The sequence below is a fragment of the Anabrus simplex genome, chromosome 10 (genome assembly GCF_040414725.1).
Source record: "Anabrus simplex isolate iqAnaSimp1 chromosome 10, ASM4041472v1, whole genome shotgun sequence".
NCBI lineage: Eukaryota > Metazoa > Arthropoda > Insecta > Orthoptera > Tettigoniidae > Anabrus > Anabrus simplex.
Genome location: NC_090274.1, coordinates 44,701,775 through 44,723,191, shown reverse-complemented (window position 1 = coordinate 44,723,191; position 21,417 = coordinate 44,701,775). Strand labels below are relative to the sequence as shown.

Below are 21,417 nucleotides of genomic sequence, written 5' to 3'. Positions count from 1 at the left end.
ACAAGACCTATGAGGACAGCAATTCGATGATGATGCAAGTGTAGAAGAGTTCGTGCGGAACTGACTCCACACACGTCACTCTTCTTTCTATCAGGACGGCATCAAAAACTTACCAATCCGATGGAGAAAAAGTGTATCGAGGGCAGGACACTATGTAGAAAAGTGATTTCTACACGAGTATTTATTTGGTTGAAGCAATAAATTTTAAAAAATAATTCTTGTTTATATCTGATCCGCCCTTGTAAGTAAATTTTGTATATCAAATGTAATAGTTTTTATTTGTGGCTTAGTCAGCCACATTAAATGATTCATTTTTATTGTTTTATGCAGGCTTATTGGTATAACCTGAATGTAAGATTTTTGGTACATTTAAAAATTTTTTTTAAAGACTACTATAATTAAAATATTTTCGATATGTACTTCCTGATTGGGATCCTCATTTTGGATGGCTGACACCTTCATATGAAACAAAAATCAGGTATGTACTATGTTTTGCTGTTGTGTAATGATGTATTAAAAGTTCAGGAAAAGGGCCCAGTTCACTGTCAGGGTCCACCTGCACCGACTTCTTCCATTGCAAGCCACAAGTGGTGAAACCTTCACTACCGGATATAAATGTAACACCTTCTGCAGCTTGAGCTATGTTTGTTGAAAGGACAGATTTGTGGATCTACATTTAAACTCCAATATTTCATTTCCATTATATAAGCAAACATTACACTTTGTCCAATGTAGCAGCTCTTGCTTTTTGTATATCCTCAAAAATCTTATCAATCTCAGCTGCTTTTCTAGTTTTTATCTTTTATATCTTTTGCAAATACCTTTGTTATCATAGGTAGGTAAGGTAAGGGTTATTCTGCCCAAAGGCAGGTCCGAACCTCCGCAGAGGTGTTCCTGAGCCGGAGTTTACGTGAGGTAGGGTGGCCGGTTCTTTTCTGCTCCTCCATTCCCTTACACCCCACCAACAGCGCGTGGCAACCCATCCAACTCCTGACCATGCCCAATGTTGCTTAACTTCGGAGATCTCACGGGATCCGGTGTTTCAACACGGCTGCGGCCGTTGGCTTATCATAGGTAAATACCTAGTATTAGTCCCTTCCTCCATCTGGATATTATCCTTACATCCAATTGTCTTTACATAAGGCTGACTAAATATGGCTTTCTGTCTTTCACAGATTAACTTATTTACCATCTGTTGGTTACGCTCTCCATCATTTGCATGACCTCCCCAGTTAAAATTTGTAAACTGAGATAATCCACAACAATCACGTACCTTTCTGTGTCATTCCCCTCATAGCTGATTATTTTATCAAATAAATTTTTTGTCAGATTCACCCCTTCCAAGTCTGTACACCCCAAAAGCATCAAGTTGAATTTTCATTTTAGAGATGAGCCTTACACTTGGAATTTCATGTTTCTTATTAACTTTTTCATAGCTTACAAATTCTTCTTTCATTAGTATTCACACTCCCATTCCTAATGAATCTCTCCTGTCTTTACGATAAACACTCCAGTTGTGGGGGAAATTTTTTTTGCATCCAGAATATCCTGGAAGGTTTAATGATGATGACTTTATGTTAATGAGCCTGTTTTCTACAGATCATCTGCCTTCAAGCTATAATTTTAACATAAATAGTCAACATAATAGCTCTCCGTAATTCCTGACCAAGTGCAAACATTTATACCAACCAAGCACTGTTCCTCAACACTGTTACAAGAATCACAGGCCATTTACAGTCAATTTAATGAAATACAATTAGCAAGTAGGTACTCACCATACTTTTAAAACTTCGCCAATCTGGAAGTTCCAAGTCCATTACGTTGGCAAATGAGGAAAGACAGCTGACCTATAACCCAAAAAAAATATTAGTTAGGCTTGTCAGATTTGATTTAAAAAATCTATGTAGAGGTGCTCACCACTATATTGCAGATGAAGCTACAGTCGAAACCATTTATTACAACATCGCTTTTAATGGCGTACTGGATATAACAGCATTATGGTCTTGCCTAAATCCTATAAAAGCACTGTATTTTAAAACTAGCTTAGCACGACAAATCGTATAAAACGGCAAATTTTTATCACATTTTTGGAGAAATGTATCAACTACAACATCCAATGTTGATTTTTGTTTATTACACAATTGGGAATTGCTGACAACAACAACAACAACAACAACAACGACGTAACACTTATTTTTAAACTCTTGTTTTCAGTAGATTGTAGATTTCAGATCAGTCACCCCGCTAATTAGTCAAGGCAAGCATCGCTGTGAAGATGTAAAAGAAAGGAAAAGTGTTTATTATTAAAGAAAAGTCACAAATAATGTGGCAATTACAAATATCAGCATCACGATTTCTACAATTTGGAAGGACAGAGAACATCTCGCATATTAGTGACATTATTGATAAAGTTACATTGTTTTCTGCTTCTTTCCTCACTTAATATTTTATATTTTGCTGAATGTACTGTGTAAACATTAAAAGATAAATTCCCCTCAGTCCCTGCTCCACAAATACTGTGCTATATTGCAAACACAGTACTCATTTCACTGGTGTGTTTTGACATTTTAACTTGATTCTGTTAATTAAACATGTAAGTGTGCGGCCTAAAACTACAAATCTGATATTTTTAGCAATGAAAATTAAAAGTTTGTGCGACTATTACTTATAATGACCGTTGATTAACAATCCCTTCAGAGTCCTTTTAACTGTACTTGTAATTCTAGGAATGTCTCAAGTACCGCCCTCTACTTTCTTAATGTTTTATAAAATGACTTACAATTTTGTAAGTACTCATCTAAGAATTAAAGCTTCATCAATCGGGAGATTCCAAGTCCAATCAGCTAGCAACTGAGAGAAGAGTTGTTGACCTATATCATCATCATCATCATCATCATCATCATCATAATTTTCCCATTTCCAGCTTACATCGGGTGGGAGCAAATATGATTCCTCTCCACTTTGTTCTGTCGTTCCACCATCCTTCTTCCGACACAATGTTCCAATCCATGTTTCGTTTTCTAATGCTACTCTTCACCAAATCCATCATCCACCGCATTCTTGGTCTTCCTCATCCTCCCTTCCCTGTCACCCGTCCTTCCAGTGCTCGTCTTGGTAGTCTTACTTCATTCATCCATTTGACATGTCCAAAACATTTCAATCTGTTTTGCTGTAGTTTGTCCTTAATTTCTGTACTCTCAGTTCTTTCCGTATATCTTCGTTTCTTACTCTGCCTCTCCTCGTTTTTTGTACCATACTTCTCAGGAATTTCATTTCAGCTGCTTGTACTCTGTTCTCACCCCGTTGAGTCATTGTCCAAGTTTCTGCTGCATATGTCATCATAGGAACATAAAAAGCTTTATACATCTTTAGCCTTCATTGGTATATCCTTGTTCCATACTAGTCCTCTCACCTGTTGATAGAAAGCACTCCTATTAATTTCCAAATATATTCTTCCATCTTCAGACAGTACACTTCCCAAATATTTGAAGTGTTTTACTACTTCCAATTTCTTATCTCCCACTTTGATAATTCCTTTTCCTTCTTTCTCGCCTCTACTCATCACCACTGTTTTACTCTTTTCCACATTTATCTTCAATCCCCATTTTTCAATATTTTTATTTATAGCGTCTAACTGTTCTTGTACCTCCACTTCATCCTCACCCTAAATCACCACATCATCTGCAAACAACATCACATTCATCTCCTTTCTACTATAATTTTTCATTGCTGCCTTCATGATGTCATCCATCACCATTAAAAACAGTAAGGGTGACAACGCACTTCCATGTTTTAGTCCATTCTCAATTCTAAACCATTCTGATGTCCTGACTGTAGTCTTCACACTACTGTAGCAATCTTTGTACATTGCATTTATCATGTTTCTCAATTCCTTGACAATCCCTCTATTTATTAGGTATTCCCAAACTTTTGTTCTAGGGATGCTATCATAAGCCTTTTCCAAATCAATAAAGGTCATTATCATATCCTTCCTATGTTCCCAATTTTTTTCCATGTTTTGTCTCAGGATGAAAATGAGTTCTACTGTTGACCTGCCTCCTCTAAATCCAAATTGTTCTTCTTCTATTTGGCTTTCTACCTTTACTCTCATTCTTTTTTTCTAGTATTCTTTCCATTACTTTGGCAATATGTGAGATGATTGTGATTCCACAGTAGTTACCAAAAAGTATTACTTATAATAAAAGGTCCTTGTAAGTGAATTTTATAGCATATATCAGAAGAGAACCTCTTAGAAGAACAGTATGGATTCAGGAAGGGGAGATCAACAACTGATTAAATTTTACCATCCGTCAGTTAATGGAAAAATACTACGAACACAACCGAGATTTGTGGTTAGCCTTTCTAAATATCACGAAAGCATTTGATGCTGTGAACAGAGAGAAGTTGTGGGAAACACTGAAGAAAATTGGAATACAGGACGACGTGATACACAAGATCAAGAATTTGTATGAAGATACCCGCAGTAAAGTTAAAATACCTGTAGGAATGACTGAAACATTTGATATAAAATCTGGGTTAAGACAGGGTGGTGTTTTGTCTCCTCTTCTTTTCATCACTGTGATGAACGAGATTCAGAGAAAAGTTCACCAAACCAATGGACATAATATGGAACAAGAAAATACCAACAAAATGTAAGAGTCATATATGAAACCTATTACGTACCAATCCTGACCTATGGTTGCAAAACATGGGCCATGAGAAATAAAGATGATAGTAGAATCCAGGCAGCAGAAATGAGATTTGTTCGTAGCATGACCGGTAAAACACGGAGGGACAGAGCCCGCAATGAGGAAATCCGCAGGCAGGCTCAAGTTGTAAGACTGCAGGACAGAATAACAGCGCAGCGACTGAGGTGGTATGGACATATGCAACGCATGGGAGATAACAGATTACCGAAACAAATGTATGATCTAAAACTTGAAGACAAAAGACCAAGAGAGCGACCAAGACTCAGGTACAAGGACATGGTGAAGATTGACACTGAACAGCAAAGACATACTTTGGAAAGCATCGAAAAAAGAGAGAAGTTCAGAGACCGTAACTGGTGGAGAAGCCTCGTTCACCGACCCAACGCTTAAGATGGAATGACGGGGAATATGTATGTATGTATATCAGACGCATTTTCTTTTATTCTAGGTGCCTTAACATGTTCGCGGTCGATGAAGACTCACATGCGTCACACTCTACGCCAAATATTAAAGCTCGCATTTACACCAGTATCATTGTAAACAAGCAGACTTCTTATCCACAGACTGTTAAGCTGGGCGTCAATTTAACCCTTATGCTTCCAAGGTAACGATCTATCGGTACCCACGGTTCCTGTCAAAACAGTCATGGTAATGATCCATCGTTACCGGCCTTTATTCTTGTTATTTCATTATTTATATGCCAGACAGTAGCATTTTGCATGGAATAAGAAAAGCACAATTTTAACTCTCGTCATACTCCGCAGGAACTGCCAACTATTGGTATTTATCGATATTCTTAGAGTCTGAAATATGTGCTCATTGGTGTTCGGAGTCTTGTTTACGTTGTGGTTGGCGGCAAACTTTTGTATCTTTCTCTCTGTTTTTGTTGGTGATATTAATTATATAGTGAAATTAAGCAGTATCATAGGCATTATATTTAGCTTACTTGTTAGTGAAGCGTTAGATATAGTTCAGTTACGGTATTTACCATGTGCGACATGGAGAAAAGAGTTCATTTAGCCGATGATGATATCATGGAATATCTTGTGAATTAATCAAGTGATGATGTTTCTTCGTCTGAACCAGGAAGTGTAAATGACGATGATGATAATCCAGCTCCTCTAGTAAGAAATGTGTATTCTATGCAAAAATGGCTGACTTTTTTCAGTGATACATCACTTTACACAATTTAATCTATTCTTGGATCTAATGCACATAGAATCTTGAAATTTACCATGCTAGTAAACAATAATAGCCTATAACCTTTCTTTTAACATCAATCACAAACTTGTTCAATGCACACCATTTCTCAGAATTACTTCGAAACTTTCAAAATCTGAAACTTGTAACTTTGTTTCCACATTTGTTATTTTTTTAAACTGAACCCCTCTGGTTAAGAGACATGAGTTACTTGCAGTGATAAATACTCTTACAAGTTTACAAACTTTCATGTTGATTTCACCATGTAATTTTAAAAGAAGTGTGTGCATAGTGGGGTAAATATGGCTGATAGTTTTCACACATCCATCAGCTGAGAGCTTGAAAGCGAAAGGGTTAACTGTCAGTTACTATGTCTGTAGTTGTTACAATTCAGCATAATTTTCTGCGATGTCATCAGAGAATAGTGAGTTTGCAGGATCTTCTTAGTGGAAGAACCATCATCCCATAGGCATCCACAACCTGTCACATTGCCTACAGGAACACATTTTGCCAGCAAATGTGTGGCGTAGATTGTGGGAGCAAGGGATGCGGAGTGCAGGACTGCATGTTCTACTGTAGAGTGTGTCCACGACATTAAATGTGTGGCGTAGATTGCGGAAGCAAGGGATGCAGCAGAACAGGACTGCATGTTCTACTTTAGCGTCCACGACAGTAAATGTGTGGCGTAGATTGCGGAAGCAATGGATGCAGCAGGGAAGGACTGCATGTTCTACTGTAGAGTGTGTCCACGACAGTAAATGTGTGGCGTAGATTGCGGAAGCAAGGGATGCGGCAGTGTAGGATTGCATGTTCAACTGTAGAGAGTGTCCACGACAGTAAATGTGTGGCGTAGATTGCGGAAGCAAGGGACGTGGCAGCACAGGACTGCATGTTGTACTGTAGAGAGAGTCTACGGCAGACAGGTTTATGTCCTGAACAATACTTCGTGGAGTTCTGCAAAAGACAGAAGTAACTGACTGCAGTGCGCTATTGGAGGCTACTGCACTGTACAGCAATTGTTCACACAGCAATAACATGGATTTTACCACGCAATGTTTTTGTCAGAACTGTTCAAAAACGTATTTATCTGTCCTAGGAATATTACTGACATTCTTTCCTGACACTGCAAGCGAAAAGCTCATCGGTAGGTGCGTCATGGCTACCATGCACAGAAATATTATTGAAATAATTCAAATGATAATCTAAAATGGATAAGGACACAGAAATAAACTGTATTACGCAAAAAAAATATTATGGTACTATGGCAATGGTGGCCATGATCATGTTAGGGACTACACACTACTGAAGGTTCTTAATATTTTATAAAATACAATCTACAAGTACACACCATAACATTAAAACACCAAAATACTTTGGATAAACAAATGTATTTCGATTTTCAAATTTTCAGAAAGGCTACTCAAACAGATCCTATTATCAGAAACAACCCCAATCATCCAGATCAACATTTTACAGCTTAATTAAGAGCTATGAACATACCTATGTCTAAGAAAAATTATAACAGAGAGATTATTATAACGGAAACTCTAAACTGGTCAGCGCAAGTTAAGAATATCTGCAAAAAGGTTTATTGTGGCTTGCACCCCTTAAAACATTTCAGAAATGTATTCCCTCGATCACTAAAAATTCAACTTGTTTGGTCATTATTATTTCCCATTTTTGACTACTGTGATGTAATTCTTACGGATATAACAAAAGAATTAAGCTTGAAACTACAACGCACTCAAAATGCTTGTCTCAGATATGCTATGGATTTACGGTATGACGCTCGAGTTTCTCCCTACTATAAACAATTATCTTGGTTACGACTAGACGACAGGCGTAAACTACATGCAAATACTCTTATGTACCAGGTACTTTCGGAAGACATCCCTGCTTATCTCTCCAGCAATTTTCGTCACCTTGGTTCTTTACATCTCCATGATACTCGCTCAGTGTCCCTCCTAGAAATACCTGTCCACCGAACAACCACACACCATCGATCATTTACTATCACCGCTTCAGGATGGTGGAATGCTCTTCCCAAAGACATCAAGGATGCTGCATCAAAAAGTATATTTAAAACCTCCTACCAGCAGTTCCTCGTTAAGTGCTTCCAGCAAGGTACAGTACCTGTATGAGTGGAACGAGTGATTGTGTGTGAAAATGATATGAGATTATTGCACAATAAATTAAATATTGGTTTAATATAATAATTTAAATTAAATTAAAAACATCCATATTGTATTTACGAAGTAGAAGTAGTCTAAAAATAGCTAGTAGTAAGTACAGTATTTAACTTAGATCTAGTCTTGCAAGGATACAATTAGTTAAATTTTCATTTAGTATTTTTATTAAGCTTACTAGTATTTTTACATTCTTATTTCTTTTGTTGTGTATTGATTTTTTTTTTCCCCTCAAACCTGTATTATGTAGGCAGTTACTTTTTCTTTCATTCTTCTTTGCATGTATATATTCATATTTTTGTCTTAAAAATTAGTGTTATTTGTAGTTCTTAGTATTTTAAGTTAATCAATGTCATTGTATGGAATAATAATAATAATAATAATAATAATAATAATAATAATAATAATAATAATAATAATAATAATAATAATAATAATAATAATAATAATAATATGTGTGTGGTTAAGTGTAAGAAAGGGCCAAGAGCCCTAACTTCGCCACAGAAAATAAAGGCTTTATCTATCTATCTATCTATCTAAATATAATCCACCAAATTGCTCGTAACAAGAGATACTCCAGAAAATTTATTAATACAGTAGAATGATGAATAAATTGAAAAATGAACCCAAAACCACTTTAATTAAAGATCAAAAGCAGAAAAAAATACATTTTGCAGTTCTAACATTTTGAAATAAGCATTCCTATCAACTGGCTAAAATTTTCACTTAAAGGAACAATCTTATATACAAAACTGATAATAATACTAATTAAAGATAATTTTCAATTCAGAAAGAAAAAAGAAAAAGATAAAACTTGAAGATCTTAATAAACTAGCATTTAATCATTGAAAGAAAAAAAGAAGAAAAAGATAAAACTTGAAGATCTTAAATATACTTAGGTATTCTCATTCAACAACAACAAAATATTAAAATTTTATGTAATGATAATTTTCATAATATTTCACTAAATGTTTGTTTGTTCATTTATGTGGTGAATTATGATATATTACTCCTTTAAATTTTGGGGTGAACAAAAGATAGTGTTATATTGTTTTTATGGACTTCACTGATGAAGGGAATGTATTGTGTTCCTGAAACATGTTTGAATAATTAATTTTCAATTATAAAAGTTTATTGATGAGGTGGACCAACCATTTACTATTTTAAATAGTTTTTAATAGCTACATATAGTTCTTATGGTGACGATGGGATAGAAAAGGTCTGGGAGTAGGAAGGAAGTGACCATGGCCTTAATTAAGGTACACTTCCGGCATTTGCCGGATGTGAAGATAGGAAACCACAGAAAACCATTTTCGGGGCTGCCGACAGTGGGGTACTGCTCATTACTGAAGGTTATTGAGGTTTTATAAAATGACTTAAAATTTTGCAAGTACTCACCATGACTTTAAAACGTCACACCAATGTGGATGCTCCAAGTCCATTTATGCTGGCAACTGAGAGGAGACTGGCTGACCTACAACAACCCAAAAGAAACATTAATTATTGGATAAGGTACGATCAATAAATAATAATCCATGTATAGGAGTTTTAAATTAATATCAGCGTTATTTTATTTCTAGGAATATCTAAAGTACCAAACTGAACAGTGGTCCAAAGTTTAAGTAATTGGATAGTACGAGGGTATCAGAACACATCTTTGCAAAGGCAAGTCAGTTTTACCACCAAGTAAGACAACTTCTATGGGATAAACAGGTACCAATGAAAGGTAACATGACATTATATAAATCATATTACACACCCATACTCACGTATAAACTGGAAACTACCATGTTAATGAGACAAGACAATTTAATATTAAAAACATTTTTGGTCCGTATTGAATGGAGATTAGCGTACAATAAAGAAGAGTGCAATTGATCCACCTTTTTCAATACAAAGTATGTTGCTAATTCAGAACCACAACATTATTTATTTGGTACTGGTTTCGATGTCTTGGACACCATCATCAGCCAAAATAAGACAAATGAACAAAGATATACACATGTTGAAGTACAAACTATGGACCCTTAATAATGATGTAACAATGGTTAGATAAATTACAAAATGTGATGGTGCTTAAAGAGAAAATCATTCCTAAAATATTTACAAGTTACAATCTTGTTGGTCAAGTTGTAAAACAAAGGTGAAAAATATTAACAAATATTAGAGCAAAGGAAAGCTAAATTTCTTGGACACGTCCTATGACACGGCACCTTTCTCCAGAAAGTCTTTGAAGGAAAGATCCTAGGGAAGAAGTCGAGAGGAAGACCACGTCTCTCATACCTTAGGAACATAATCACTCAGCTGGGTTTTGCTTCCTATGTCACGATGAAAAGCTGAAGACCGTGGGATGTGGCTGCAGCGACAAGGCTTAGCCTTTGGACGGACGGATGGATTAGAATGAGTCCTGATTACTTTTTAAAGTTTTGAGTCTTAAGTGTGGCGTTGTTAACCACGGAAATAGTTTTGAATGTAGCCTCCTAAAAACTGACGTAAAATGTTGTTCCTCTGTAGATTTTGAATGTTGTTATCTAAAATCTGACGTAAAATATTGTTCCTCTGTAGAACGTTGACAATAAGATAAAATATGTAAACTTAGTAGTGACTTGTAGCATCAGTTTTCGAGACAACTCAAAACTCCAAGCTGCAGAAATGAATTTCTTATACGCCATAATACAGAAGACCAGGAAGGACAAGATCAGTAGCAAAAATTAAAAAGTCTGACGCTCCCTACTACAAAGGATCCAGAAAGTGAGACTGAAGTGGTTTGGCCATGTAAGAAGGATGAGCGCAAGAGGGACTGCAATAAGAGAATACGAAAGAGAAGTAAAAGGAAAAAGATCGGTCGGCAGACCCAGAGAAAAATAGCCCGATCTACTGAAGAAAGATGTCGAAGAGAGAGGACAAGACGGGAGAAGAGTACAAGAGAACAGTGGTTCGTGGACAGACAAAGATGGAGAGGGCTTGTACACCACACCCGGTCAACTGGAGAGGATTGTGGTCATGATCCTCTTTGCCTTCCTACATGTTATTTCATGTGTTCCTATGAAACAGTGTCTTGGTGAATTGATATTTTCAATCGCATTCAATTTTCTTTTCACCCCCAGAATGTCTGCAAAACAATTCCCCTTCTGCTCCCTTCTCATCCGGGGAAGGAAAATGAAATCACAAGATGCGAGATCTGGTGTGTAGGATGGGTGAGGAAGCGGTGTCTTGCATATTTTTGCCAAAACATCACACACGGAAATGGCTGTGTGAGTTGGAGCATTGTCATGGTGGAAGAACCAATCCCCACTCTGCCACAAATCAGGCCGTTTCAACCGAACACTCGTGCAACCGCCTCAAAAGACTTCGGTAGAAGGCTAGGTTCACCGTTCACAAAACCACAAAAATCAAAGAGTTTGAAAAACACGCTACACAAAAATTGTTACAGGGGTTCATTACTACAGTCTCAAGTCATGGCAATTGGCTTACTAACCCACCTAGAGAGAGAAGCCCGAAATACAGGAGCGCCATGTGCAGCAAATTACATACAGTTATTTTTGGGTACCCTTCATAGGTTAGGTTTAAACTTTGTTTCATATCTGGCTTTGGGGAAATAGCAAATAATATTCAATGTTTTGGTTTGAATATTTACAGGGAGTCTAAGAAGTTCCCATTTCATTTATAATTTTGTTATGACATGGACTACTGAGTTTGTATTATTGGGGAATTAAATAGTTTTTTTTTTTTTTTTTTTTTGCTATGGGCTTTACGTCGCACCGACACAGATAGGTCTTATGGCGACGATGGGATTGGAAAGGCCTAGGAGTTGGAAGGAAGCGGCCGTGGCCTTAATTAAGGTACAGCCCCAGCATTTGCCTGGTGTGAAAATGGGAAACCACGGAAAACCATCTTCAGGGCTGCCGATAGTGGGATTCAAACCTACTATCTCCCGGATGCAAGCTCACAGCCGCACGCCTCTACGCGCACGGCCAAATCGCCCGGTGAATTAAATAGTAGTCAATCAATCAATCAATCAATCAATCAATCAATCAATCAATCAATCAATCAATCAATCAATCAATCAATCAATCAATCAATCAACCAATCAATCAATCAATCAACCAACCAATCAATCAACCAATACTGATCTGCATTTACGGCAGTCGCCCAGGTGGCAGATTCCCTATATGTTGTTTTCTGAACCTTTTCTTAAATGATTTCAACGAAATTGGAAATTTATTGAACATCTCCCTTGGATTCCAATCCCTAACTCCCCTTCCTATAAATGAATATTTGCCCCAATTTGTCCTCTTAAATTCCAACTTTATCTTCATATTGTGATCTTTTCTACTTTTAAAGACGCCACTCCAACTTATTAGTCTACTAATGTCATTCCACGCCATCTCTCCGCTGACAGCTCGGAACATACCACTTATTGTTACAATTTTTGTTTTATTTTCCACCTAATTCAATACATAAAAATGTTTACTGTCTCTAGAAGGATATTTTATTACAATACAACACTATCAGGGACATGTTTCGTTCCTTATATCGAGCATCTTCAGCCTCATTAAGTTCAATACGGGTAAAAAACATGAAAATTGTCTTATGCAACATACCACTTAGTCGAGCAGCTCAAAACTTTGCAACATTTTTGTAGGCCTAATGTTACTCTTTTGTTGGAAATCACCCAAAACAAATCGAGCTGTTTTTCTTTGGATTTTTCCGGTTCTTGAATCAAGTAATCCTGGTGAGGGTCCCATACACTGGCACCATACTCTAGTTGGGGTCCCCTAAACACCCTCATAACCATGTGCAGAGATCTGTACCCTTGTCTACAATCCCATTTATGTGATTACCCCAATGTAGATCTTTCCTTATATTAACACATAGATACTTACAATGATCCCCAAAAGGAACTTTCACTCCATCAACGCAGTAATTAAAACTGAGAGGACTTTTCCTATTTGTGAAACCCACAACATGATCAAGGTCACGGTACAGTTGCTCACAATCTTGTACCTTATTTATTACATTATACATCCGCAAAAAGCCTTACCTCTGATTCCACTTCTTTACTCATATCATTTATATATATATAAGAAAACATAAAGGTCCAATAATACTGCCCTGAGGAATTCCCCTCTTAATTATTACAGGGTCAGATAAAGCTTCACCTATTCTAATTCTTTGAGATCTATTTTCTAGAAATATAGCCACCCATTCCGTCACTCTTTTGTCTAGTCCAATTGCATTCATTTTTGCCAGTAGTCTCCCATGATCCACCCTATCAAATACTTTAGACAGGTCAATTGCGATACAGTCCATTTGACCTCCTGAATCCAAAATATCTGCTATATCTTGTTGGAATCCTATAAGTTGAGCTTCAGTGGAATAACCTTTCCTAAAACCGAACTGCCTTCTATCGAACCAGTTATTAATTTCGCAAACATAACTAATATAATCAGAAAGAATGCCTTCCCAAAGCTAACATGCAACGCATATCAAACTGACTGGCCTGTAATTTTCAGCTTTATACACAGGGGGCTATTATAGCAACTCTCCATTCATTTGGTTTAGCTCCTTCAAGCAAACAATAATCAATAATCAAATAAGTACTTCAGATATGGTACTATATTCCAACCCATTGTCTTTGGTATATCCCCAAAAATCTTATCAATTCCAGCAGCTTTTTTAGTTTTCAACTTTTGTATCTTACTGTAAATGTCATTGTTATCATATGTAAATTTTAATACTTCTTTAGCATTAGTCACCTCTTCTATTTGGACGTTATCCTTGTAACCAACAATCTTTACATACTGCTGACTGAATATTTCTGCCTTTTGAAGATCCTCACATACACACTCCCCTTGTTCATTAATTATTCCTGGAATGTCCTTCTTGGAACCAGTTTCTGCCTTGAAGTACCTATACATACCCTTCCATTTTTCACTGAAATTTGTATGACTGCCAATTATGCTTGCCATCATCTTATCCTTAGCTGCCTTCTCTGCTAGATTCAATTTCTTAGAAGTTCCTTCAATTTCTCCTTACTTCCACAGCCATTTCTAACTCTTTCTTTCCAATCTGCATCTCCTTCTTAGTCTCTTTATTTCTGTATTATAATAAGGTGGGTCTTTACCATTCCTTACCACCTTTAAAGGTACAAACCTTTTTGCACATTCCTCAACAATTGCTTGAAACCCATCCCAGAGGCTGTTTACATTTTTATTTACCATTTTCCACTGATCATAGTTACTTTTTAAAAACTGCCTCATGCCTGCTTTATCAGCCATATGGTACTGCCTAATAGTTCTACTTATAAGACCTTCCTTTCTATCACATTTATTTTTAACTACAACAAAAACAGCTTCATGATCACTAATACCATCTATTACCTCGGTTTCTCTATAGAGCTCATCTGGTTTTACCAGCACCACGTCCAGGATATTTTTCCCTCTAGTTGGTTCCATCACTTTCTGAATGAGCTATCCTTCCCATATTATCTTATTTGCCATTTGTTGGTCATGCTTCCTGTCATTCGCATTTCCTTCCCAATTGACATTTGGTAAATTCAGATCTCTCGGTACAATCACATTCCTTTCCATGTCGTTTCCCACATAATTCTGAATACCTGTTTTGAAGCTCTCAGAAAGCGTTGTTGTCAGTCTTATTTCAACTGTGAAGCAATGGCTTATGCTACAGTTACACTGTTGAGGAGAGATTAGTGGTGTGTGTGTGTGTGGGTGCACGAACGTCCACAGACAGGGCAAACAATGACAGAGATAATGAGTGTGTTTAGAGCCCCCCTCACTCATAAAGCTACTCTGCTTGATGGGGAGAAATGTGCTTTTGCTTCAGGCAGTGTCAAAGACAGCCCTGTAGTGGACGTAAGAAAATGCAGGAAGAAACGTTTGCCACCGTTTCTCAATCAAATGAGGAGTCTCCAATTAAATCAATTCACAAAAGAGCAGCTGGATTTCAAGTACTGCGGTCAACAATGCATGACCACATCAAAAGAGACTGGAAAATGAAAGGATTTAGATTGATGCATATGAATGAATCATTTGACAATGACATTGAGCAGCGACTTGCAGCCTGCTGTGCTTTGTTGGCACAATTTCCAAAAGCCGTGTATCGCTCAAGAATGTTATTTTCTGATGAATGTGCGATATATCACAGTTAACAGAGGAGGAATGTGGTTTTCTGTCTTAAGGAAAAATCCCACTATGTGGAAGAGTTGGAAAGGAATCCACCTCATGTTATAGTATGGACCGGGATGTCATCACATCACCTGTTTAGATCGTATTATTTTGAAGGGTAAGTGAATGGAAATTCTTCTTTGGACAAGTTACAAACTTGGTTAACACCTCAGCTCCAAGACAAGAGAATCATGGACCATGTGTGGTTACAGCAGGATGGGGCTCCAGCACATTTTGCTATTCTTTTTTTTTTTCTAGTTGTTTTACGTTGCACCGACACAGAAAGGTCTTACGGCGACGATGGGACAGGAAAGGGCTAGGAGTGGGAAGGAAGTGGCCGTGGCCTTAATTAAGGTACAGCCCCAGCATTCGCCTGGTGTGAAAATGGGAAACCAGGGAAAACCATTTTCAGGGCTGCCGACAGTGGGGTTCGAACTTACTATCTCCCGAATACTGGTTACTGGCCGCACTTAAGCGACTGCAGCTATCGAGCTCGGTATTTTTTGCTATTCAGGTGTGCAAGTTCCTTGATGAACAATTTCAAAGCCGCTGGATTGGGTGTAGCTCCCTAACATCTCCAGCCCCATTGAAATGTCAACCAAGAAGCACGGACCTTACCACGCCAGACAACTAACTCATTATGGGCAGTAATCAAATCGCACGAGCTGAACGTCGGTACACGACTAATGAAGAATAGCGCTAAAGTATGGAGGAAGCTTTTCGAAACATACTGTACCTTCTGAGATGCTCCGCAAGATGGCAATGAGGACTTGGAGACGGACAGAACTCTGTACACATACAGATCCCCCCCGGATACAAAGGGCCGATTGCAGAAACGGTGTTTAGACTATATCTACGGTTAAACAATGTCTAAGTATGGCCACCGCATTGCAGAGACATTATTTATCACTTAGACACTGTCTAAAACCGATGTTCAACCGGCCATGTTTAAACACCGCCGAGAACACTGTTTAACCTCAAATGTGAGGAGCGAATCACAATGAGAGGTTATGTACCATTAAACATGTAATTTGTATTATCAGGTTGAGACAATTCCGGGAAGAAAGGTTAGTCCGAAAGCCTCTCTGCGGGTCGCCTGCTGCGAAATCACAGCAATTCCTTTGAAATGTTCGGGGAGGTACAGCTTGAAATATGATTTCGCTTTTCAAGAGACTTGTTTCTTAAGACTGACAAAGGGACAGTCTGGTAAGTGTCAACTTGACTACAATTCTTGGCAACCGATATATTTTATAATACATGGGATAATTTCCATGGAATTATAGGTCACTTCGACTATGTACATGTCAGAATTACTTGTTTCAATCGTCAGAGTGCTGTCACATACATCAACTGGGAGGGATTCACTTATATTATATTTACTGCCAAGTAAGCACACATACGGTAATAATGACAACTAAAAAGTAGGTTGTGTGGTGTGTTATTTTTATAATCATCACGCTAATTCAGATAAGTTTTCGGCAACTATGAGATAGGAAAAGGGAAGTGGGGATGATGATGGTGAGTATTGTTTTAAGAGGAGGACTGGGGAAGAAGAGCTGTGGCCATAATAACAGCCCTAGTATTTGCCTGGTTTAAAAATAGGGAAACTACGGAAAACAATGATGTGTTTCCAACCTATGATTTCCAGAATGCAAGCTACTTCTATATGGCCAGCACAACACATTCGGTTACAGAGTTTAGTGTTTCATCTTCCCTTCGCCGAAGCTATTTAGATTACACTCACTGTAACAACACTATAATCAAAGCTACACTTTCCTGTATGGTGGCGTGTCGCTTTAGTGTCGATAATACTTAATCATGAGACCTAATTTCCACCAAAAGCGATGTCTTATTTGTGGGCAAGTCATGCTCATGCTTGGCCATATTTGAGTAATGTGTAGAAGACAAAAGCTGACTAGCGTTGGGAGGATATTTATAAAGACAGGTTACATACGGATTTGTACCTGCAGTACTCTGTACATTTATATTGGTGTAGATACTAGACACGATGTTTCGCATAGCACTCACGAAAGAAACAATTTCTGTAAAAATTAATAAAATATAGGTAGCATTGTCAACATACTGCCCTTCAATTCAGAGGGCTCTGGGTTCAATTCCTGGCCAGAGATTTTAACTGTGCAAGGTTAAGTCAGTTAATCTATATTTTAAACATTTTCTTAAAAACACCTCTGCTAAGTTTTTCGTCCATTCTACTGGACCGATTTGCTTCATTTTTGTTTGATTCTCTCCTGAACTACCTGCCACCGAATCATCAAGCATTGATAGGTCTCTAAATTCAGTCAACTCTGAGTAATCATAAAATAAAATCACCGGGTGAGTTGGCCGTGCGGTTAGGGACGCGCGGCTGTGAGCTTGCATCCGGGAGATAGTGGGTTCGAATCCCACTGTCGGCAGCCCTGAAGATGGTTTTCCGTGGTTTCCCATTTTCACACCAGGCAAATGCGGGGCTGTACCTTAATTAAGGCCATGGCCGCTTCCTTCCATCTCCCAGGCCTTTCTAATCCCATCGTCGCCATAAGACCTATATGTGTCAGTGTGACGTAAAGCCACTAGCAAAAAAAAAAAAAAAATCAAATCATTAAATGATCACTCCAATAATTGCAGACAAAGGCTTACCCTAGTCCGCAATACATCCTGTACTTAGCAGATTGCACACAGTTAAGGATCAAAAGCTATTGGCAAAGCTAAACACGACAGCGACTTTAGGCAAACCTGCAACTTCAACCAAACTTGGTACACAGATGGAAGAAATACCGTGGGTGGAGTGGGGAGAGTATGGCATCTAAAAACAACCAATATTAGTATTGAATCCATAGTTTTCGGGGTCACTGAGATGAATAGTGACACCATGGATGCCGTTGAAGTCCAAATTCAGCCCCCATCAGCATGTGGGTCAGAAGGGATGAGAAAGGAAATGTCCAAAATGATCAAGATTAGTACTGACTTCACAGTTTTTAGGTTCACTAGGCTGATTGGTCACAGTCCCAGTTGGAATCGTGTATATCATATCTATAGCATGTCGTGTAAATACATTCAATAAAGAGGAAGGCCACGGCACATTTTCACTGACCAACCAAAGCGAGAAGTGGGAGTTCACAAGTTCTTCTGGGCAATTAAAAGGGAAGGCCCACTGACATGATAACTGGAGAGCTGCTAATAGAGGTGACTTAGACAAAACTTCTAAAACCAGGGCAAAAGATCAAGATTATTAACGAGTTTGTTTGGCAGGGTTTAATCTATCCACTACAATGTGCCCCGCTCACACGCCTTTCTTATAGATCTGGACAAAATTACAAGAAGGTCTGCAATAGAAATAATGATGCTGCCAGATGATACTCCAAATTTGATGCTGTATACGGCCAGAATGGTCAGAGGGATGGGAATAGTTTGCGCAGAATGAGAAGCCAGTATACAGCATTATAATATTCGTAATAGTTTACTGCATATTCAGGACATTCATCTATATATATAAAATAAGAGTTTTGTCTGTACATTGCTCAGAATTTGAAAATAATGGTATTTCTGTATCGGTCATGTCCACAGTAACAAGAAAATGCATTTTTTACTTTTCCGTAATTTCTGTCTGTCTGTCTGTATGTATGTACACGCATCACGAGAAAACGGCTCAAGAGAATGTAATGAAAATCGGAATGTAAAGTCAGGCGATGAACCGCTACAATCTAGGCTACAAATTATTTTAATCACGCTGAGTGAAATGGTAGTTTAGGGGAAGGCCTGAAATTTAATTCTCAAATATTTATGTTATTAGCGGTCGTGTCTTAACGAAAATCGCTAGACAAGGATGGGAAATAAGTCGCTACAATATAGGCTATACACGCTGAGAAAAATGGTAGTTTAGGGGAAGGCCTAAAATTTAATTGTCAAATATTTAATTTATTAGTGGTCGTATCTTCACGAAAATTGGTATGAGAAGTCGGGGAATAGGTCGCTATAATCTAGGCTATCAATAATGTTATTCGCACTGAGTGAAATGGTAGTTTAGGGGAAGGCCTGAAATGTAATCTATATATAAAATAAGAGCCTTGCCTGTGCATTGCTCAGCATTTGAAATGAATGATATTTCTGTATCTGTCATGTCCACAGTAACAAGGAAATGCATTTCTTTACTTTTCCGTAATTTCTGTCTGTCTGTACACGCATCTATAGAAAAGGACTGAAGAGAATTTAATGAAAATCGGTATTTAATGTCGGGTGATGAACCACTGCAATCTAGGCTACAAATTATTTTATTCACGTTGAGTGAAATGGTAGTTTAGGGGAAGGCCTGAAATGTAATTCTCAATAAATAAGTTATTTATGTTATTAGTGGTCGTAACGATAAATACTACATAACTAACATAACTTTAGTTATGTCGTAAGTTCGTAGTAGTTATGTAAGAAGTTATTAAACTTCCGATCACTTATGTCTTATATATTGTTACTGTACCTCATATAATCAGAGATATTCATGAATTTGGATTTTTGTTACTAGGTCCATATCAGCGCCGAGTCACGAGAAAATGGGTAAACAGAATTTAGTGAAAATCGGTATGTAAAGTCTGAGAATAAGGAACTATAGTCTATGATATCAATAATTTTGTAAGACACCCTAATATCACAGAGTCGAAAGAAAACTAATGTGAAGGCCTGCAATATAGAAAGCTCATAAACTTTATCAACAATAACATTACATTGACCATTGTTTGTTGTGATGTGATTTTTGTCTTCTGTTTCCTCTCATCCCCGATAGATAGGATTACTGCAGCGTACCAAGGTTTTTTTAATTTGCTTGACGTCGCACCGACACAGGATGGTCTTATTGCGACGATGGGATAGGAAATGAACAGTGGTGTGAAGGAAGCGGCCTTGGCTTTAAGGTACAGCCTGGTGTGACTGGTGTGAAAATGGGAAACCACGGAATACCATCTTCAGGGTTGCCGGCTGTGGGGTTCGAATCCACTATCTCCCGGATGCAAGCTCACAGCTGCGCGCCCCTAACCACACGGGCAACTCGTCTGGTCGTACTGACTGTAACAGCCTGCCTGTATATTGGCTGAAGTAGCTGGGAAGTAAGATAACTTTCTTCTTTAGCATGCCATTCCTCTGGTTCATACATTTTCTGATATATCTGGTACGTAACACACTGGTTCATCATAGTATTCGAGCTATTCAATTCCTACTCTGAGGCACTGATTGGAATGAGTAGTGTGCATATTTAACGAAATAATGACAGAGGAGTGTTCACGGCAGTCTGCGACCTGGTTATTCCAGCTCTGGAACTTTGGACTCTTAGATCGGCACCGTAGTACTGTTCGTTGAAAGTGAGAAAGTGTGCGGTTTGTCATTTGATCGAGTATTTTATATGATAACATTGCTTTCAATCGCTACATTCCTACTGACGTTTTTGTAATGACCTATGTTGAATTCAGTTAGGAAAACCACCAAGTCAGTCTTTCTGAGAATCCCGTAGCGAAGCACGGGTACATCAGCTAGTCAATAATATGTAAGGAAGTTACCTGAAGAACAAGGTATGGCAATCCACAGACTTGACATACATAAAGGAAGTCCCCCAAAGATTTACGGAGGAAAAACTATGTGAAATTATGAGAAACTGATCTTTCAGTTGCGGTGCCAGTTACCACATAAAGGAAAGAGCATAGTGTTATATTCAGATTCCCCGAAAGCAAACTCCTGGATGACTCATAAATCACCTTTGTCCTCTTCTGAATACATAAACACAGTGAAGACGTCATGCAACCTCACCGCAGTCAGATCGGTTCCCGGTAGGTCATTCAGCACAACCCGCTGCTGCCAAGATGGCTGCAACAAGATAGAGACCCTTGGACATATGCTGGGATTCTGCAGGAGCACTGAGCTAATGTGCAACCATCGCCATCACCATGCACGAACGACGATGAGACAGCGTGGATGGGAGGTGCACTGCATCTCTACCAATGACTCTAATCGGAGGGCTGACATCATAGCCATCAACAGACAGGACAGTTAAGCAATGGTCTACATCCCACCATTTGCTTTGAAAGTGACTCAAGTCAGGCTTGGGATGTGGACCTAGAAGAACAAGCTATTCATGCTCTGTGTTTGCCTTACCTGTCA

The 21,417-nt window shown here is 38.1% G+C and overlaps 1 long non-coding RNA gene across 1 annotated transcript in view; it reads right to left on the bottom strand.

Moving 5' to 3' along the window:
* LOC137502417 (uncharacterized) overlaps window positions 1–21,417 on the bottom strand; it is a 61,726-nt gene that overhangs the window by 28,106 nt on the left and 12,203 nt on the right. The window contains exons 2-3 of the long non-coding RNA XR_011018781.1: window positions 9,494–9,569; window positions 1,776–1,847 (exon numbers count right to left, since the gene is read on the bottom strand). This is a non-coding gene — a long non-coding RNA (uncharacterized lncRNA). The remainder of the gene's footprint in view (window positions 1–1,775; window positions 1,848–9,493; window positions 9,570–21,417) is intronic.